The 23,253-nt window shown below is 36.4% G+C and overlaps 1 pseudogene across 1 annotated transcript in view; it reads right to left on the bottom strand.

The window, feature by feature from the left end:
- Positions 1-23,253, bottom strand: part of LOC132683204 (dolichyl-diphosphooligosaccharide--protein glycosyltransferase subunit TMEM258 pseudogene) — a 266,762-nt pseudogene that overhangs the window by 194,304 nt on the left and 49,205 nt on the right. Inside the window, exon 2 of the transcript XR_013549975.2 lies at positions 9,738-9,819. The product of XR_013549975.2 is annotated as a dolichyl-diphosphooligosaccharide--protein glycosyltransferase subunit TMEM258 pseudogene (transcript). The remainder of the gene's footprint in view (positions 1-9,737; positions 9,820-23,253) is intronic.

The following is a 23,253-nucleotide window of genomic DNA, read 5'->3' as shown; positions in this document are numbered from 1 at the left end:
CCTGCTTTTTCCTTATTTTACCATGTATTAGAGGATACTATTTTAGTTAAAAATTTTTTTAATGTTTATATATTTCTGAGAGAGAGAGAGAGAGAGAGAGAGAGAGAGAGAGAATGTGAGCAGGGGAGGGGCAGAGAGAAAGGGAGACACAGAATCTGAAGCAGGCTCCAGGCCCTGAGCTATCAGCACAGCTTGAACCCACGAACCATGAGATCATGTCCTGAGCAGAAGTCAGAGGCTTAAACGACTGAGCCACTCAGGCGCCCCAGGATATTATTTTATTTAAAAAACTTGATCTGCCTATTTCATCTAGTCTTGCTTGCTCATTTATTTACTTTCTTTTATCATTGTATTTACTCTCCTTTATGTGTCCTTCAAATGTCCGACCCCTTTTGGCAGTAAGCACATCTTCACCTGCAGGTGTCCAGTATCTTGGCTGGTCATGTGGACAGGGTTGAGCAGCATGGGCTGCTCCTGATTTCGTTATGGTCGGAGGATTGCAGCCCAGGGCCGTGGCTCAGGACCCACATTCTGGACTTGATCCTCTTTCCTCTGTCACATAAGCTGACCCCAACAGGTAGCAATGCTCTTCAGGGAGCCTCTGTTTCAGCACTGCTCTCTCCCTAGAGCCTTTCTCCATCGGTTTTGTTATCTAGAGCTCAGAGGAGTGGGAAGAGGAGGAGAGGGTAGCCAGGGGTTGCTTAGAAGCCTGCAGGACAGCTCAGGATGCATGGTCTTGAGCCTCTCTGATATCACTCTGCTGGTCCCAATGGTCCTGGGCAAGGCCCAGTGACTTTTCTGTCAGTAATAAGGGGGAAGGTGGGTAGACAGACACCACCACAAAGTCTGATTAGGATTCCAACATCGACAAGCAAGATGGTTTGGACTTGGCATTATTGGCATCCAGTTGGCTTTGAGGAAACTCATAAACCAACAATGCGAATAATTAATGCACATGGGAAAGGGAACATAGCTCTCCAGGAGTCTCTGGTCCCTCATGGTGGGTGTCCAAAGTCTGGTCAGCTACAAGGGAGAGTGCCAATCTTGCCAGAGCAGCCCAGAGCCAGGACTCACTGCCTTTTGTCACTAGGCTGGGGGAGGGCCCACATCCCCTACAAGGGCCTACCTACATATGAGGCAATCTCTTGCTACACGCATGCTATGTAATCCTGCTTTGTGGGGCTTATAGCAGTCATCTTCCACACAAGATCTCTTTCTACAGTGGCAGGAACCTTCTTTTCTTTTTCCCCCATATTTGTTTCCTTTACCAGTCACTCAAGTGCAGACACCTTATTTATATCTGTATTCCCAATAGTTTGCACATTGCAAAAAATGCAACTTTTTTTTTGTTTATGAGCAAATAGAGGGAAGTAATGGGTTAACATGGTGAGTGGTCAACAGCTGAAATCACAATTCACAAATGAGACATTTATTTGTAAAGCAGTTCCCATCTGGGGAACTGTCCTCTAGGGTCAGGAAGGGAAGATGCTCCACAAAACCAAGGCGGGTATCCAAAGGTCATAAGCAACTTCAGAGCATGGGGGGCATGGGTTAGAGAAAATCTAGGCCAGTTGTCAGGATTCTATACAAAAGTGAAAGGGAAGGACAGAGTTAAGCTCATCCGGGTCAGTTAATATAATTGTGGGGCCTCAGTAGATTGATTATAGAAAAAAACTAGCATAACAAAACAAAACCTGTCCCAGTGACAAGGCAGGTGACCCCTGATCTTATCAGTGCTGGGTCTGGGCAACCAATGAGTGGGCAGATTCCACTCCTGAAGGAGGTGAGAGCAGCATCTAAAACATCGAAGGAACTGTTGGGAAGAAAGCCTTCCTCGATGCACTATCTTCCCAACGTTTCCACTCTAAGCCTCCAGGGGTCTGGGATAGTGGAAGAGTCCCTCCACTAGTGCCTCTGGGACAGGTTATGGCCATCTCTCTCTTAACTCTTAGGTAGATAAGGAAATGTTTTCCATATAGTGTTCGGAAGTTTTCTAATCTCTAGAATCCTGTCTCTGTGTTCAAATTTAATGAGGCCATTAACTAAAGATGCCTCATGTTTAAGAGTTGTTTTTAAGGCACACATAAAAATAAATTAAATGATGGGTATGTACAATCAAGTAAAGGGTCATTACCCTCCTTTGAACAACCAATATACAGAAATTAATGGGGATTTCTCAGTTTAAAAATATTTTCAAAGAGCAAGACTAAATTACTATGGGAAAAATGAAAAGTTAATTAGTTATTTTTGACTTGTGCCGAGCTTGATTGTTATGCAATCTTTTGAGGTCATCTTTAGAAATAGGGTACTCATGTGTCCAAGGTGCAAAGCCCATCTGCTTGTTCTTGGGGTTCTAATTAACTTCCATGCTGGTTTGATTAACACTGGCATTTGTTTTTCCTAGTGGAAAGCAGCCACTGTATGAAAGAGCTTAAGTGAGTCACCTTTTGTTAGCAGGTTTGACAATCATAAGGGTTTTTTTGTTTTGTTTTGTTTTGTTTTTTTCTTACATGGCATCAAATTTTTTTGTCTGGACTTTGAAACACATGACTTTTGTTACAAGGTGTAAAGAGTTAGATAAAATTCATATTTTCTTTTATTTTTTCTCAAAAAGTCAAGGGGCACTATTACTATGTTTCTATGAAGATAGGCATGAGAAACAATATAAAATGGGTCATTCCATTTATATTCAGTTCTTATATTAATATTATATTAAAATAACCAGCCTATTTTATACTTTCAATGTCCACCTGGATAGCATATACAACATAGTGATTGTGATTTCTGTTAACCTTAACCTATCTCTAGGGTCCTTCTCTCTCCATCTCAGCCACCCATTCTGGTATCTCTGCCATGGACCTGATTGTCCTCTAACTTCTCTACAGCAAAAGCACAGATCAAACATTACACTATATAACCGCACTGACCCTCTCTCCTTCCAGCTAGAGAGACATGATTAGTGCCTGTAGTGGTTCTTAGGATGAGATATAGAAAACAAAAGAGCATTTAAAAAGACATTTCAGTGATAAAAAGGGAATAAATGAGATTCGGAATCAAAGTGGCACCAACAGAAGGTGAAAGATGGGAGTAAGAAATAATGTATAGTCAGAATAGTAAATTCTGCCTCATTTGAAGAGAAACTGGAAATTGAAGGAAAAGAAGTGTATTAAGTCTTCTTCTGTTGCTGCCTAACAAGTTACTCAATTCTAGTGGCTTAAACAACAAACATTTATTATCTCTAGTTTCTTTAAGTCAGAAGTTTGGGCGTGGCCTTGCTGGGTATTCAGCTCAAGGTTCACAAAGCTGATATCAAAACGGTAGTGGGGCTACATTTAATTGGGAGGCTTGACTAGGGAAGAATCCATTTCCAAATTTCTTCAGGTTGTTGGCAGGATTCATTCCTTGATGCTATAGAATTCATGGCAGCTTGTGTCTTCAAAGCCAGCGTGGAATAGTGTCTGCTGTTTCCTCTTACAGAGGACTTACATGATTAAGACAGGTCTACCCAGGATAATCTCCCATTTAACGAACTTAAAGTTAAGGGGTTAGGGACATTAGCTACATCTAAGCAATTCTTTCATTGTTGCCATAGTCTAATAGAAGTGAATCATAGTTCTGCCTTCACTAAAAAGGAGAGGATTACAAAAAGGAATGTATTTCAAGGAGTACAAATCGCAAGAGTCATTTTAGAATCTTGCCTATCAAAGCAAGAAAAAAGCACAAATCTAAAGACTTGATCCTAGAGACTGGGAAGATAGTGGCATTTGTAAAATGATACCCCAAAAAAATCAACATATAAAAGAGTTTGGGAGAGCAGATAAATTCAGTTCTGTTCAAACTTTTATTGAAATGCCAAAAATATAAGAGTTGCCCAGAGGAATTGAAAATATAAGATAGAATAAAAGATGGAAGTCCAAATTAGAAATATGATTTATCCACAGAGGTTACATGGTAAAGTCATGAGATTGGGTTGCCTCATAAAAGAAGAGAAAACCTTGGTAGGAAGGAAATAGAAGCCAGTAAAGTAAAAAGGAAAGCAATGAGAAAGCTAAAAGTAGAATAAATGTCATGCTGTATTTGAATAAAAATGATTAGAAATACAGGAGAAAATGGAAGAAAGCAGGTGACACATAGCATGCAGGCTAGTGGGTTCTAGACTTATATGTACATAAGGAGCCTGGAAAAGCTTCTTAAAAATGCAAATTCCCAGGGCCCACTCTTGGAGATTCTGCAGTGAGAATTACCAATCTACTTTGTCGACAAGCACTCCAGGTGATTCCTGCTCAACATTTTCAGAAATTTTATTCCAAGGATTAGTAAAATAAGATCAGCATAAGATCAAGAGAATATAGCTTTCTGGGAGATTGCATCACAAAGCTGTAGTCTAAATATTCCCTATAAGAGACACCTAAGGGGTTTTAAAAAAACTCATACTCTTGGACTCCACTTCAGATCTATTGACTCTGAATCTGCGTTTTAATTAACTTCACGAGATATTTTTATAGCCTATAATTTTGAGGCCAAAGTATGGTAACTGAACTGGTGCAGATCCCTCTGTTACTTGTCTGGAAAATTGAACTATTTTCAGAAATTGAAAACAAATGTTTAGAAATGTTTATAACAATTCAACATTGCTGTGACATCCAAGCACAGAATCAGCGATCTCATCTCATTGGCAGTGTATATACCAGATTGGGTATTTTAAAACTCGTATGTGGCACAGTGTTACAATCTGTGACATTTTAAGATTAATTCATTAACCATAATCCAAAAACATAGAGAAGTATGAGAAAAACAATTATTTATATTCTTCTCTCTTATTATTTTAAAATAATTTTAATTTTTAATCAAGCTTGTTTTAAAATTATAGTCTAGGGGCACCTGGGTGGCTCATTCAGTTAAGTATCTGACTTTGTCTCAGGTCATAATCTTGTAGTTGAAGAGTTTGAGCTCCACATAGGGCTCTGCACTGTCACAGAGCCTGCTTGGGATTCTCCCTCCCTCCCTCCCTCGGTCCCTGTCCTGCTTTCTCTCTTTCTCTCTCTCTCTCTTAAAATAAATAAACTTAATAAAATTCTTAACATTATTAATTAGGAAAATAAAATTTGAATTTACTTTTCCCTAATTTACAACAGGTGAAATAAGCATCACCAGACCTTTTTGCCAAGACATAGCTCTTGTATACTGTATATGCAGCCATAATAGCAAACCAAATGATGATAGTGAGAGTTTCTCCAAAAAAATGAAGATCAGTAGAATACATAATGGTTTTACCACAAATTATATCCAATTCCTTATATATTGAATTTGATCTTTTAGTCACAAGGGATGAGGAAGTGCTAAAACCAAGGTATATTATTTTGGAAATGTACTGGCTAGTGAAGGATTAAAACCATAAAGAAATAAGATAAATAACCTAAGTTAAAATCAAATTTTCTTTTTCTGTTTCAGGGTGAGACTAGTGAGTCAAAATAATTTTTTAAAAGTGCTTCGAATTCAAAAGCTGGTAGAGTAGACATTCAATAATCCTCACTTAAGCATTTTAGCTTGGAGACTACTTACAGAGTAGCAGCTTGGTTTACTATGAATAAAAACCTATACATTACTTCCCAAGATGGAAGTAAAAAATTACGTCAAAGATGTTTCTTTGAAATGTTGGGTGTATCTGTGGCAAAGTGTGTAATTCAAGTATCACTTTCCAATGACACCATAGCTCAAAAATTAGGAAATGGCTAATGATAAGAAGGACAGATGCATAGACTAGATAAAGCTAATGACACATTTTTAACTGCAATTTTTTGAATGCACAGATATTGCTACTATGGCATTTCTTTTAGTATAACTGCAATCCAAACATGAAGCTGGTATGAAGAGAGGTTTCATTTCTTTCTCCCCCCCCCCCCACTTTCTTCTAGCTTCAGTGCCAATGAATACAACTAGCTCTAGAATGTATAAAAGTAGTTAGCAAATGCGGTTTGGAGTTTAAGCTTGGTGTAGAAGTATTTTCTGATGGCACATTTCACAGGTGCAAAAACAGGGAAACATTCTGGGTTATTGCCCAGATTTCCGAGCTTGAGCAAAAAGTATAAATCAACATGGCGCTTCCTTCATCAAGAGAGTCTTCCTATAAAATGTTTTCAGCGGAACTAAACAGAAAGCTTGGAGTCATAGTGAAAACTGTGGTTATGTAAAGGCTAATATATTAACTTTGAGATTATTATCTATTTTAAAAATATGAAAAGTTTATTATTTAAAAATTGTTGCATGAATGAGGCATGACATTTATTAAGGCAAAAGTTTTATTGAAAATATTTAAACTAGGAAATAAATCCAATCCATTTCTAGTTTGGTCTCAGTTTTCTAAAGATGTGATTTTACAGCCAGGCTTGCTTACTTGGCATGATACATTTGGCATTTTTAATTATCTTAATACTTCCATCCAGGGAAGGAATGGGTACATTGGCTGGTAAATTAAATCCGGTAAATTAAAGGGAAAAAATGAAATTTAAAAGCATGAAAAAACAAAATTTCTACAGTTTGTTGTGATAAGTTCCAAGGTTTAACAATAATCATCACTGAAAGGGTGATTGTGTTGACACTGCCTACCTTTGGAAAGTTATAACCAAATACCTCATGCATTTGATAGAATATTGAGAATTTACTTTTCCATCAAAAGAAGAGTACATAGAAATTTCCATACATGGGAATTTCATGGCTTTAGAATCCATTTCTTTCATCTAAGTATAATTTAGATTTAATTGCACCTTACTGGATAAATTATTAAAATCAGGTACTGATGAAAGACTGAACATATTTTGAAAAAAAGAGCATCACTTATTTCATTTTGGATTAAGGTTAAGAACAAATACCCTAAGCTTCCTGTATGAAAGGATAATATAGAAAAAAAAAGTTTAGATTTGCATTATCTTCTGCAAGTACATAGTTATCAGACCCTCTATTTTAGATAAATTAGGCAATAAGCAAGCCTATTTTTCAAAGACAAACAATATGTATGTATGGTGTTTATTCAGAGTACATAGCAGAAAATATGGAAAGTTGTTATTCCACTTAAAACTCTTTGTTCCTGTTTAGATATGATGTATAATAACACACTGCTATGAGCAATATGACTATACCCTATATTAACCATTCACAAGCACATTTTCCAATGCATTATGTTTAATTTTTATGATTCTTAATATTTTATCCTATTTTATTTGTTTTGATTATATTTATTGAAATATTTTAGATTGAATCTTATAAAATTTTGCTTTGTATTTAGTAATGTCTTGTTTTTTTTTTTACTTTTAATCCCCAAATAACTCATATTTATTATATTTTTACTAAAGTATTAGTTGATAACAGGTTGGGAAATAAAAACTGGTCTTTAACCTCACAGATAGTTTTGCAAGGACTGCTCTAGAATATTAACGAAGATACACAGGAGAGGCTGAAGTATGGAGAGAACACAACTTCAAGGGAGGAGGGACTGTGAAATGATGGTGGTGGAATAATGGTCTGGAAGAGCCTTCAAGGAATAAGGGGCCGGATGCATTTTGAGTATGAGAAGTAGAAAAAGAATTTACTTCCAGTGTTAAGATCTGATAGAAATGGCACCTCTGGAAGAAAGGTATGCTTCAGTTTCAGAGAACTGAAGCAGCACTGAGAAAAGAAATGCAGGTTGAAGAATTCTGTTCTAGAAGTAATGTTTCCACCCCACATGAGGGAGAAGTCAGGAAAAGTCCAGAGTTTCTGAAGTAGGTGTACTGGGGGGAGGTTGGGCAAGTTGCATCAACATTAATTTCATGTACATTCAAGGATGGTTACCTGAGATAATAGGTGAACTAGTCGGATGATAGAAATGCGGGAATTTAGGAGAGGTAAGAAATCGTGGGCAATGTTGCTGAAGGGAGAGGTGAGTGGTGAGAATTTTATTAGGAGAGAATTTCGTGACGCTTAAAAGGCATATAGTAGGCAGAATGATGCTCCCTGCCAAAGATGTCTGTGTCCTAAAGCAAAGAACCTTTAAGTATATTCTCTTACATGGCATAAGTGACTGCTGCTCTGGTTAAACTAAGAATTCTGAGCTGGAGATAATGAACTTATCCCGGATCATCCAGGTGGGACCAATATAATCGCAAAGGTCCTCAGAAGAGGGAGGCAGAAGAATCAGAGTCAGAAAAGGACAGGCGCTGATGGAAATAGGTCAGAGTGATGCCATTGCTGGCTCCAAAAATAGAGGAGGCAGCCAGGAGCCAAGGAATGCAAGCAGCCTTTAGAAAATAGAAAAGGAAAAAAAGAAAAAAAAAAAGAAGAAGACTCTCCCTTAGACCTCCAGAAGAGGTAATCCTGCTGACACTCTGATTTTAACCCCAGTGAAACCCATTTCAGATTGCTCACCTCCAGAACTGAAAGACGATAAAAGTGTGTTGTCTTAAGCCGCTTTGTGAAAATTTGTTCCAGGGCAAACGAATACACCACCCACCATCATGTTATAATTAAAATGTTTAGCTATAATGATAAAGCCATGACTCCCCCTTGTACACACACACATACACACATGCACAAATACATCTACAACACACTCATACAACCACAGATTTGCAAAATCCTGCATTGCAACCAAGATGTAAGCCACTGCAAAATTAAACTATTTCACTCACAAGTTTTCTTTGCATTTTCAAATTTTGTAAAAGCTGATAATTAAAAAGCTGCCTTCTATTTAATTAGCTAATCTAACTATAATGAAAAATAATATTGACAGTATGGATGCAAAACAAATATAGTCAATCTCCTGATCTTAAAGGCATTGTTAAGGTAAAAATGTAAGATACTCAAAATCATCATTTAAAAGAAAATCTTCCTTGGGGCGCCTGGGTGGCTCAGTCGGTTAGGCGTCCGACTTCAGCTCAGGTCACGATCTCGCGGTCCATGAGTTTGAGCCCCGCGACGGGCTCTGGGCTGATGGCTCAGAGCCTGGAGCCTGCTTCTGATTCTGTGTCTCCCTCTCTCTCTGCCCCTCCCCCATTCATGCTCTGTCTCTCTCTGTCTCAAAAATAAATAAACGTTAAAAAAATTTTTTTTAATAAATAAATAAAAAAAATAAAAGAAAATCTTCCAAAGGAGGTAATTACAATATAATAACAAAAGATTTCATAAGGACATGACCCTTAAAAATCAAAGTGAGTAAAAGTCATTGTTGAAAACTTACAAATCTCTTAGAAATTTCTTGGTTTCAAAAAATGAGCAGGAATCTCACTACTAAAAGAGAAATCCAAGAAGCTTTGCACAAACATCTGTTTTTACTAGCCTTCTTGTACAGCAGTAAAACCCTTGGTTGTCCCAAGGCAAGACCTTAGGAAGTGCCCACCAACAGTTTAAACAGCCATTACACATGTACTGTGTTCTCATCTCTGCCCTAAGGAAGTTCAACAGCAACCCAGTACTTTTTTATTTACATGCTTATTAAAGTCACACAGGTAAAACGTTTCCTAATGTGTTTTCAGAACACGTTTTATTTTAGTGCTTTCAAATGTTTTGAGGATAATTGTTAGAGGGATGAAAAAAAATATAGGAGCTCAGTCTGAGAATAAAAATCTGTTTTGGCATTTTAATGTCTAAAGACTTGAGAACTGCCAAATGTTTGCTAATCAAGAAGCAGTAGAAATTCACAATCAGTCCCCAAAATATAAAACAATTCTATTCACTGTAAAAATATGTTTACTGCACTTACTTACCGGCTGTTTAGCACAAATGTTTTTTGTCCCAAAGTGGAAAAGCTGGCAATTCTTTAATTTCCAAAGTGCTCATAGAGTGCAGCTGTAGATATACAAGGCTTTTGTTAATAGCATATCCAGGTACCATTTGCTTCCCTTTTGTCAGATATCGCCTTTATTTGAAGTCAACAGAAGCCCTTTCCCTTTTCCCTCTGGCATCATTTGTAGTTATTGTATTCTCAGAGAAAGCACAAGGCATCAGGGCATGGACTGATTTTGCTCTGAACCCATTCAGATGCAATGTTGACATTTTTGGGGTAACTTTATATTTTTTTGCTTTCTAACGCACTACAGTCTTCAAAAATAGCCAAGAGTATTGCACTCGGGACTCATCAACATTAAAATATCTGCTACCCAGAGTAAAATTCCAACAATAACTACAGTTTTTAACAGCTCAAAGTGCACACCTTGTACTTGAAGGAATTTCACTGTCCTTTTTAAAAGGCAATTTCTTTAGTTGAACTGTAGTCTCACCTCCCTTATTGGATCCCAAATTTCCTTTTCAAGTGTGAATCTTAAGAGATCAGTGGACTAGCCCTTGTTGATATAATCTTAGCCACACAATAAAAGCATGGTCATCAGAGGAAAAGATTACCTTTAATGTATAAGAATAATGACTCAAGAAATCAGTAAAATAATTCTTTTGCCCATAAAAGTAAACCAAGATTACAGCTGTCTTAACTCCTATTTTGGAACAAAGATGTTTGGTGTTGAAGAAAGAGGAAAAAAATAGTAAAAAACGTAAATTTTTTAGCAGTAACAAAAATTCAAAAAACACATGTGTGCACAACTATTTTAGAAGGAGAAAAATGGTAAGAAAGGAGCTTTAAAGAGTTAAGTCTATAAATGTGCTCTAGCAAATGTGCTACAAATGGTGTATGTGAAAATATAAACCACAGGAGCATTACCATGTTACCTGGGCTTCAGTCTGTCAGCAAAGTAGGCACTAGCTTACGAGATCCTCAGGGTTCCTTCAGATGAGAGGACCTTTCTCAGAAACCCAACTTTTTTAGCTTCCACCAATTTGGCACCCTTTTCAGAAACTCACATTTTGCTACCACCTCTTAAAAGGCTTAAAAAAAACACCAAAATAATCACTATAGAAGTCAGACAGACTGTTACCTAGAATATCAGATTCATCCAAAACAGTTCACATACCTGATTAGCAATATTCCTCTGAGTAAAATTGGAAGTTCAGAAAGATATTTGATGGAACAGGTATTTTGGGTACTTGTGTCTGAGGCCACTTTAAACTTCACAATAACCCTCTAAGGGAAATAAAACTCCTATTAAAGCCTTAATTAAGTTAAAAAGAACTCTAACAGGAAAACATAAAAGCCACACAGCCACTGCTGACTCCAGGCATCGAGACCTATAAAAGAATATCTAAGAAGCAGAGATGGGGCTGGAACATTTAGAGATGCATGAATCTAAATTTCTGTTTCACCCTGCATTTTCCAGCCGCCATATTGGCACAAGACAAAAGACTCTAGAACGTTATGTAGCATTAATCATTCAACAACATGCCTTGCATACGGCATGGTGTGGATTTTTTCTCCTAGACCTAGAAGCCTGATCATTATGGAAGATTATATATGGGAGGCATACATCAGGTCAATGCCCACAGGTCAGAAAGGAAGAAGTTTCAAAACTAAACAAACTTCCAGTTATAAGATGATTAAATTCTGGGAATCTAATGTACAGTATGGTGATTATGGTTAGTAATACTGTATTATATACTTGCAAGTTGCCAAAAGAGTAGCTCTTGAATGTTCTGAACACACACACACACACACACACACACACATACACAATGGCAATTATGTGAGGTGGTGAAGGTACTGGCCAAGGCTATTATTGGTAATCATTTTGTGATACAGAAGTGTATCAGATCAACATGTTGTATACCTTAAATTTATGCAAGGTTATATGTCAATTATATCTCAAGAAAGCAGGGGAAAAGTTAATGGAATGTAGGTTAACATGGTCCGAGAACCATGTACCATGCAGAAAACACATATATCCAACAATCACTTAAACTTCTGACCTCCTTTTCCTCCAATTCCTTAAGGATAATCAACAAAACACATTTTCAAAAATCGATGGCATATGGAAGAACCACACTTGCGCAGAACGTGCCCTCCGCCTCCAGAGTGTGTGTGTACTCAAAGGCAGAAGAGGGGGAGGTGGGGGGGGGGGAGAACGGGGGGCGGGGATGTGAACTCTGGTTGTGATGAGTGCTACACACCTGACGTGTTCCCCATTTAGCCTTCCAACTGACGGATCAAATGAGAAACTGTTTTGCTCTGTTTCAGAACTGATTGACATTTTAATTATTCTACAGCTGGAAGTGTTAATCACACCAGAGAATGAGGGAATAATTCCCAGCTGGTAAAATTTCACACAATACCTTGGCAGGCACCAACATGCAGATAGTTTAAGTCATTTGTTAAAGAAAAAAAAAATCAATATTTAAAATCCCTTCACAAATTAAACCAGCAACAGTAGGACTGCACTTACAAAGCTCCTTAGGTATGATCTGCACTTCTTAGTTTTGACTGTCAGAGAGTCAAAACATTTTGTGATTCTGAGGAAATTACAAATTTAAATATAACTAGTGTGAATAGTGTGAGGTGGTTAAAAGGAATTAAGGTAATAAATTAGTTTTGTTGATAAAATAGAAACTCTATTGCCCTTCAAACTTGTGCTATTTTTATCAATAGAAGCCTCTCTCTTAGAAAGTCCATGTTGTCTTTTAATGATTAAATATCTCAAAGACATGTTTAATTCAGAGAAACATTTGTTTAAGTTAGTTCTTTACATACTTATCTGATCAGAGGCATCACCTAGCACATTATTACAAACTCTCCTGGAGCTTCTGATTTGATAGCTCTGGAATGAACCCTGGGAATCTGCATTATCAAGAAGGACCCTGAGTGATGCTTAAATCAGACAACTTTGGAAAATACTGGGATGCATATTTGGATTTTTAAATTAAACACTATTTAGTTCTATTTTCATATATAGAAAAATCTGTTTTTTCTCAAGTAATAAAAGATAGTGACAACTTCCAAAGCTAATTAAAATACAAAATTTCTGCCTATTTGTTTAAGTGAGAAAAAATCAACTTGAAATTTTTTCCATCATATTCTAATAAAAATTCAAGTTTTGACATGTAATAAAACTTTTGACAGTCAAATGTTTTTCAGTTTTTCACCTAGCTGTAAATGCTGAGAATGTGAATGTGCTTTCCTTTTAACAAAAGGAAAAGTTTTCAACAGAAAACACATTCTAAGAGGAATACTATTAACTTAGATATTAACATTTTGCCTTCAAAGCAAGTTTTTCTCTAGATTTTCCTTAATCTGTATGAAAGTGTCAAGCTTCAAAAATAATTATAAAGATGTTTTGAATCCATATGAAACAGCAACAGAGGTATGCCAGTGTCCCTGATTAATTAGGGAAAGTCTTGAAGAAAAGGACTGAGCTGTCCAACATTTAATTCTATATAGAGTGTTACTGTGCACCGGGTTTTGTTCTAACTAAAAAGGCAACCTCAAGGTAGCTATTATTATTATTATCATTATTGTAATTCCCATTTTACAGGCGTGGAGATAGAAATATAGTGAAAATAAGGAATTTACCCAAGATCACACATTTATTAAATTATTAATTAGCAGATCTGGAAATCGAACCTATGAGGTCTGGCCAATTTAAAAAAGAAAGCTGGATCTTTATCTCTCTGATATACTGCTCCTTCACTTTTTATCGTTCTCCTAAATATATTAATAAAATATAACCAAGTTGGTATCCCTCATAATCCAACAGACTTTTTTCCCAATTCAGGAATAAAAAATCTAGAAATATTGAAAGCTCTCTGACACGGCTTTGGGGCCCTGACGTTATCAGAGGTTGTCCGTGACGTTCAGCAAGTTGCTGCTGCTGCTGTAGCTGCTGGTTTTAAACCTAGGGAAGTAAGGAAAGCATGGCATGACAGCAAATAGAACTGACTTCCAGAACTAAAGGTTTAGGAAGATATTCTCAGGAAATCTTTGAGTTGTAAAACAAATGAATCTGTCTGGGTTACTTTTCAGAGATCTCTTTAATAAACTGAGGAAGCAGAGACTAGATTGGTGGATTCCCAACACATGAAAAGGATCACCTTTCTTTTCCACACCCATTCTGTCTTTCCCATTCCTTTGCTTCGGCTTTTAGTTGTAACAAAAATGAAATGGCTTCTTATTCTGTCATCTGATTTACAGGGGAAAAATGATTTTAAAAAATTAACTTCGCTCTTTCTCTAAGACTTAGGTTGTTTTATTTTAACAAAGAAGTAAATCCAGCCTACTTTTATTTTTATTTATTTATTTTTGTTATATAGCTTATTGTCAAGTTAGCTAACATACAATGTATACAGTGTGCTCTTGGCTTGGGGGGTGGATTCCCGTGATTCATCGTTTACATACAACACCAGTGTTCATCTCAGTAAGTGCCCTCCTCAATGCCCATCATCCATTTTCCCCTCTCCCCTGCACTCCCATCAACCCTCAATCGTTCTCTGTATTTAATCTCTTATGGTTTGCCTCCCTCTCTGAAACTATTCTTTCCCCTCCCCATGGTCTTCTGTTAAGTTTCTCAAGTTCCACAAATGAGTGAAAACATATGATATCTGTCTTCCTCTGATTGATTTATTTCACTTAGCATAATCCCCTCCACTTCCATCCACATTGTTGCAAATGGCAGGATTTCTTACTTTTGGAATAAGAAAACAGTTCTCTATGGATGTTGTGCACTCTGCTTTCTGTTGTTGTTAAGAATACTGAAGCAAATTGCCTCTGCTCTAGATTGTGAAGCTCTTAGGCCTTTGGGTTGCTGATTTACAAGCTTGATGTCAACATGCTGTATCTTTTTATGTTCCAGTTTATAATGCAGTTATGCAAGCCTCTTAAGCTATTAAGACATCATCATTGACGTTGCAATTTGTGTATATGTTTTATACCTCATTAAATTCTCATCTTTCTAGCTCACAGCAACAGGCTTCTGGCATAGGCTACGGCATAATCTCATAACATAATAAAAAATGTAAAATCATCACAGAGAAAGTTGATGGTTGAAATCTTTACCCCCAATAAATTGACTTATTGGAAATAATGGCTTTATACTCAAACAGAAATTTGTCTCTGGCACTGTTAGGTAATTTCTAAAAGCAGAAGTTTAGCATCTTTGTCAGTAAATCTTTGGGGGTTTTTAAAGCTGTATAAACGGCACACAGAATAACAATATGGGCTCTTTCTCTACAAAATGATAAAGTTTTAAATTCCCTAATAAGTGGATAAATTTGTAATTGATGCTACCTTCTCAATTCTGCAGTTTGTAATTCAGGAAGGCAATTTTTCCTTCTCAATCTTATGATGTTATCATGAGGAAATGTCTCATAAGATTCCAGACACTAATGATTGTTTGGAATTTTCCCTGACCTGGTGATTAATTCCAACTCCTGACTCAGTGCCTCAGACCCAGTGGGAGGCCAAGAAGGATCTGTTTGCTGAAAATAACCAATTCATTTAACTGAATTACCTGTTACCTAAAATAAAAAAGCACTGTCCAAAGTCCACAGGAGGAAAGAACAATTAAGAAATAAAGAGATTCATTAGTTGTCCCTGTACGCTCATATTTAAAAAGCTATTCATCTGTGTGTGTGTGTGTGTGTGTGTGTGTGTGTGTGTGTATATATATATATATATATATATATATATATTATACATATATATATATACACATATATACATATACATGTTTATTTAAAGAAAAGTAATCTTTCAAAACATCTATGGAGCCTGGATTCTTCATATGAAGTGGAAAAAGTTGAGTTCTCATAATTAAAAAGTTGAAATAATGAATCTCTTTTCACACATAAAAATATTAGTATTGATAATAGACATATAAAGTGAATTTCATTATAATCTCTTATAGAGAATGTTTTTCCAATTTGGCTATCAACTGACAAATGTTTGTCCTAACACTTTGACCTTGTAGTTCCTTCTTCCAACTACGACAATCATTTTTAGTATATTCAGAGTAAGAAAACTTTGTAAGATACTAGCTACAGCTTATATATATATATATATATATATATATATATATATATAATATTATATATATTAATCATAAAAATCAAATAGGCCTGCAAAAATGGGTTTACCTAATTCGCATCTGCCTCACAATACTGACTCGATCTTCAGAGCAGTGAGCAGAGGAGAGAACTAAAGGAAATTTTTCTTAAGAGGTCTAAAACCATACTCTGAGAGTCTCACTCCCCAATCTATCTTGTTCCGTGCATACATAGATTACAGTAAATAAAATACGGGGTAAATAAATGATAGAGGATGTCAACAAAATAGTAACATTTGGCAAAGAATAAATCAATAGCAAAGACTAAACATTTGGCAAAGAATAAATGTCAAAGTCAGATAAAAAGATTAGATTTGGGACAAAGAGAGAAAAGAAAAAAATAAGGTATTCTTTGCAGAATAGTTCTTCATGAAAAATGCTTTTCTCATTTATTTTTCTTTTCTGTTCCTCCTAACCCAGATTTAGTTTCAGACAACGATCAGAGTTAAGGGAGAACATCGGTTGACTGCAAGTAAAACACTTGTAATTCCTCCATAGGCAGGCTTAATCGCTGAGTGACTGGTACCTAGTACAATGTCAAGGACACAATGGTCAATCAATAGACATTTGCAAAATTAAAAATGTAATCTGCATTATGGCAAGGAAGAGTCTATTGCCAAAAAATTTTGCCTTTTAGAAGTTGATCAGACAGGCAACACTGCTGGCACTGGAGTCTCATTTACCCATAAATCCTATGGAATTTATTTTAACGCGATGTCGCGAGTGTTTATTTGTAGGGGAAAATTTGATTCACACATCTGATTTATTTCTGCTTTGATAATCAGGGCTATTTTTGAAGGTCACAAAAGCCAAGGAGGATTTTTTAAATATTCCACTTATAAACTATTTAAAGCCTCATTTTTATTATAAACTGGCACAATCTTTTTCTTAGCCTAAGCAATTTTACTATACACATTACGTGTTTTTTCTGAAAGAGATCTGCACTCTGAACTTCACGTTTGTTTGTTTGTTTTTCTGTTATCTGGTATACAGAGAGTAAATATGACACAGAACGCAGGCACCCACAGGCATGAGCCTGACAAGACTTGGCATATGGATCTCAGACACTGTCATCATTGAAGGATAATACCATTCTTCCATTCTTTTTTGAACTCCAGATCATCCAAGCTGCTGCTATTTGTATAGCTATGCCATACGTCATCTCATAAGGCACAAGTTAATGTACTCTTAAAATATTGTGTTACACAGTAATAATTACGTGCACAGAAATCACTGCAAATTGAATCACCTCCTAACTTTAGGGAGAACATCGGGAATCATAGGACTGAAATGCCAATATGTACAAGTCTACTGCTTATAGTTTTCATCTTGGACCACGTGCAAATGAAGTAGATGTCATGAGCAAAATAGATATGAGTACTTCATGTTCTGGAGAGAGAGTAACAACACATCTTCTGGAATGATTGTTGGTAATAAAAGAACTGAGGAATTCGGCAATCGACATCTGGCGAAAGTGATGAGGGAGAAAGAGCTACCCAGGGGTATGTTTTATTTCTGAGGGAGAGTTTGGAGAAGGAGGGTGAGTAGTATGTGCTCACATTTCTCAAGGGTTGGGTGTGTTGTTGATTGTTTGAACATGAACAGCAACGACCACTTAGGGTCAAACTAGTAAGCCCCCCAGTGGGTCATGAGAAACTACTGATGTGCTGTTCTGCACTCAGTTTCCCCAAGTGCAGTATAAGTGGAGGAAGTGATCTCCTAACAAGACAGGCACTGAATTTTCTAGAAATGAAACAAAAGATGAGAGTAAAACCAGAGGAAAGTAGATTCACCTGTGCGTGTCCTCGAGTATTCAGTTAAAAATACTTAAACTCCCCTGTATTGAAGTTAGAACTGCTCCCAGATGTTGGGGCAGAACTGACCCCATAGTTGGGATGGGTGTAAGGAAAGGATGTTTGAGATAGAGAGGAGTCCAGATGACTATTAGTTTCCCTCTCAACTGCTTTCTTTACTTCCTGTTTGGATTTTGGACTGGTTCCTGGCACTTCCTTTAGATTATGTCTTAATTCTAAAGCTAATAGCATGCTTAAAATGCATAGGGCAACTTGGTATAATGAGTATGCTCAGCCCCTTTAAAAGGAAAAAAAAATGCAGATCTCCAAGACTTTATCCAGAGGTCCTCATTTTGTGGGGGAAAAAAAGACTTGATAGATGACTAAAGAAATGCTAATATTGGGATGCTACTACTTCTGAATGGTTTATCAGAATTCTAGCACCCTTAGGAAATAAAAAAAAGAATAGATCTTTCAGTAAATATTTCTTGAGGGCACAGAAGTGTGCTAGACACTGAAATAGAGCAGTGAGCGAAGAATCATGCTTCCTAACCTCAGGAAACTCACAATCCAGCAGGGAAGATAAACAAATAAAGAGGCATTTGTTTGAGAGGGGAAAGGCCAAGTTCTATGGAAGCACATATCCAGGCACCTTGCCTGCAGAAAGAGTCCTGGTTGACCAAGGTGATGAAAGAGGCACAAGGAGAGGAGAGGAGGCAGTGAAGAGTATTTGAGACAGAAATGACATTATGTGCTGAGGCCTAGAAGCAAGAGTCAGGCTGATACCCAGGAAGAGCTGAAACTTCAGCCCACCTAAAATTCAGAGCACTGAACACATTGGGTGAGTACTGGAGGTAAGGTTCCAGAGGGGTGGGACCAAGTCACATTCTAATATAAGAGCTGGGATGGGGTCTAGGCATCTTCATTTTCTAAAGCCGATTTTAAAAGTTAAGAGTTGAGAATCTATTCTTAACAAGCTCAGTTTAAGCCATGAAATTCAGTTCTTTTAGTAGCAGCTTACAGTTAGCTTCCTTTACCCTCACTACATGGCTATTTGGGGCTTAGTGGGGAGACTCAAGGAGAGTAAGATCCTAGATGGTCTTTCAGCCACTGTGAAACTGGGCTGGGAAACCGGGAACACTGTGTTGTGTTCCCATGACAAGACACCTTAGGCCATATATCCCCCAGTTCCACCCCCCATCATTTTAATAAGAATCCTCAAGCTGGTGGTGATGTTTATACTTATAGGACCACTTTTGTGAGGAACTGGTTTACACATTTGAAACAGGTTACAGATACATTTTGCTTTTAAAAGGAATGTTTATTTTTTAGAAACTTTGTTTTTCATATATTATATTTAGCATTTTAAAATGCTGATTGAAAAAAAGAAATATGGTATATTGAAGTGTTAAGATTTGATTCCTCTATCCCTAAAAAGACTTCCTCTCTCTGAAAGAAAATTACTTATTTTGGGGGCTTTCAATTTAAGGGATTGCTTTAGGAATATCATTAAAATATTTAGCAAACATTTTCAGTAATACATTTTTAAAATATCTGTTATTACTCTTTTCCAAATTTCTTTCCATGATAGTGGAAATACTTAATCCACGCAGGGGATTAATTTCATGTAAACTTTTATGTCTTAAAGCTGAATTCATTTTTTTCACTGGCATTGAACACAACACCATCTGCAAGCCATTAAAAGGAAATTCCTTTGGAAAGCACTATAGTTTGAGTCTACTGAATGATCTTCACTTGGAATAAAGTCATTCATATGTTTCATGATGTTCAAAAGCAGTTATGACCTAATTAATATGAATAAATTTTATTTTAGTCAATATATTCTAAATCAGGTCTCGCAAATTATTTTTGTAATACTTGCTGTGTTCTTAAAAGTCTATGGATATTAATTTTATATTAAAATTGTCATTGTTTTAAAAAGACACTCTAAAATAGTAAAAGAATTCTTTGCAAAAAAATTGTCCCTCATGACACCAGCTAGAAAATAATTCTGTATAACATCCAATCATTTTGTACAATAAAATACAGCATACATAGCTATTCAGAGACTTAAGAAGGAGCACATGTAACAAATCCTGTTTTCCCATACATTTCAAAACTAATTTCAGAGCTCTGTAGATTATAAAAAACATATACATACATTTACATACATATAAATATGCCCCCAGAATATGTTAAAAGCTACTTATACATTCATGTAGCCTGTGTAAAATTAATACTCTTAAAAATAAAACACTAGATGTGCTAGGGAGGCTCAGTTGGTTGAGCTCTTGATCTCAGCTCTGGTCTTGATCTCAGGGTTGTGAGTTCAAGTCCCATGCTGAGCTCCGTACTGGGTGTGGAGCCTACTTAAGAAAATAATAATAAAAAATAAAAATAAAATCTTTGAAAACATTAAATTTTAAAAACGTATTCAACTTTTATGAATCTTTTTTCCTAAACAAAAAATAGTGCTAAAGTAAATGAGCTGTTTGAGTGAATCCTTTTTTTAAATTTTTTTAACGTTTATTTATTTTTGAGAAACAGACAGATCATGAGTGGGAGAGGAGCAAAGAGAGAGGAAGACACAGAATCCATAGTAGGTTCCAGGTTCTGAGCTGTCAGCACAGAGCCCAATGTGGGACTTGATCCCATGAACTGTGAGATCATGACCTGAGCTGAAGTCGGATGCTTAACCAAGTGAGACACCTAGGCACCCCAATGTATCTTTTTTTTAATCTCATATTAAAATCTTTGTAAACTTAACAGAAGACCATGGGGTAAGGGAAGGGGAAAAAATAGTTACAAACAGAGAGGGAAGGAGGCAAACCATAAGAGATTCTTAAATACAGAGAACAAACTGAGGATGGATGGGGTATTGGGGGAGAGGGGAAAATGGGTAATGGGCATTGAGGAGAGCACTTGTTGGGATGACTACTGGGTGTTGTATGTAAGCGATGAACCACGGGACTCTACCCCAAAAACTAAGAGCGCACTTTACACACCATATGTTACCCAGGTTGACAATAAATTATATTAAAAAAAATCTTTGCCTAGAATCTTGCTTGTATATGAATTTATCCCTCTGTCTTCATCTACCAACTGGAAATAAGCATGAAAATAATACAAAGACTTAAGAAGAAAATGAATTTTATATATATATATAAAATTTATATATAAAATATATATAAAATTTATATATAAAATAAGTTATTCCATAGTTTTATGGGAAATTGCTCAACTTTAGGAAGCATTAATAAATAATCCAAGCCAAAAACTTGCTTACTTACACAATACTCACACATTGGGGAGTCTTTCTTAAAACGCACTGCCCTCGTCGACTTTTACCTATTTCCCTGCCCAGGAAATAACACACATTTCAATTTAGGACTAGGAAATATGAGGTCAAACTAAAGCAAGGGGGAAATGTCCCATATTCTGTCAGAATTTGATCTCAAGGTAATACAGGCAAACACAGACTCAACTCCCAGAAACATATGTTAATTTGTTTAAAAACAGGGGTGTCTGGGTGGTTTAGTCCATTCAGTGTCGGTCTCTTGAACTCAGCTGAGGTCATGATCTCACAGTTCGTGGGTTCAAGCCATGTTTTGGGCTCAGCACTGATGGTGTGGAGCCTGCTTGGGATTCTGTCTCTCCCTCTCCCTTTGCCCCTCCCCAGCTTGTGCACTCTCTCTCTCTCTCTGAAAATAAATAAATAAACTTTTAAAAAATTTCAAAAATAAATAAATAAAAATAAAAATAATTTGGAGTCCTTTTTAACCATATAGTAGTGTCTTGATAGGTGCAGATGTGGGGAGGAATGTTGCCCCACCAATCCTGAATAGCAAATAGAGAATATATATATATATTTATATATTTATATATATATATATAAAATCACCCATTATGAAAAATTAAAAATCCTTATAACCCTTCTACCATGGACCAATATTGATTAATTTTTTAAAAATACGTGTTTGATTTTTACTTTTTATTATGGAAAGTTTTGGAAGCTCTAGGTTGCATATTTACAGTTATTGACCTAAAGTGATTTTTCTTGTATTTATTTATATATTTATTTACTTACTTATTTATTTTTTATTTTTTTAATGTTAATTTATTTTTGAGAGAGAGAGAACGAGCATAAGCAGGGGAAGGGCAGAAAGAGGGAGACAGAGGATCTGAAGTGGACTCTGCTGATACCTTATACGGGGCTCAAACTCACAAACCATGAGATCATGACCTGAGCCAAAGTTGGATTCTTAACTTATTGAGCCATTCAGGTGCCCCTATTGTATATTTTTAAACAGCACTAAGTGACTGTTTTCAAAGTGAAGGAGTTTACTTGCAGCGGCAATCTGCCTACCCAAGTTACACAAACTGAGGGGGAAAAAAAAGAATAGCTTTAACTTTCCCTTCTCTCTATTAATTTTCAGGATGTCCCCAATTTACCGATATATAGAATAACCGATTTATTCAATAAATAACTATTGACTGTTGACTGCAGGCTAAGAAATATGCTACACACTAAAGATGTACAGTTAAATAAGACACTGGTCTTCAGGTCTTAAGTCTACTGGGAGACTCAGACCTTTGAATAAACAATGGTACCACAAGGTGGGAAGTGCTATCATGGAGATAAGGTCTGGGCATTGAGGCTAGAGCAAGGAGCCATATCCCCTCTGCCAGACTGGAGTAGGTGTAAATATTGGATGTAAATATTGGGGGATGGGAGTTCTCCTGATGAAAGATGCATACCTCAAGTCTTCAAATTGGAGTTGGAATTTTTCAGACAAACAAGAAAAGGGCAAATAAATTTTGGGTAGCCTGACAAATCCAATTTAGGAACAAACCTTTCACCCTGCAGTCACCTGCATGTATTCACACCTTCACATATTTATTCTTCCCTTCGTTCAACTGATGATTTGACACGTTTTAGAGGCAAGGCTAGGAAAGAGGCTAAGAGATGATAAGATAAATAACTGTAAAACATGTAAGTGTTATAAAGATTTTTATAGTAAGGACATTCATTTGTTTATTCAGCTATGGCTCAGGTAATGTGCAGACACTAGAAATAAGATGGTAAGTATCATCCAGACCTCAAGAAATAGGAGAAACACATTTTAAATAGTCCCATAAAATAAATGTGATGATTTCATCTAACTCTATCCAAAGGAGAAAAAACTGAAATTTCTATGATGGCAAAAAATGCTCCATGGAGGAATAATTGGCAATTGTTAAATTAATTGAACAAAGAGGCCATTAGGCTGAGGTCGATCTAATGCTGTGGCACCTGTATAAGCAAACCAAACTCTAGGCCTGTAAATGCTTCCAGGTTACACAACAGAAACGTAAGAGGGGCACCAATCACAAATAGCCAGCTAGGCTTTAAGTTATAGCCAATCAAATAATTTCTTTTCTTTGTTTCTGTACTTTCTCTATATAAGTCTTTCCCCTGGCTGTTGGTATATAAGTCTTTCTCCTGCTCCTATTACTTCCAGTTTGGCAGATTC

The sequence above is a fragment of the Panthera onca genome, chromosome C2, assembly GCF_046562875.1.
Source record: "Panthera onca isolate mPanOnc1 chromosome C2, mPanOnc1 haplotype 2, whole genome shotgun sequence".
Classification (NCBI taxonomy): Eukaryota; Metazoa; Chordata; class Mammalia; order Carnivora; family Felidae; genus Panthera; species Panthera onca.
This window is presented reverse-complemented; position numbering and strand designations above follow the sequence as displayed.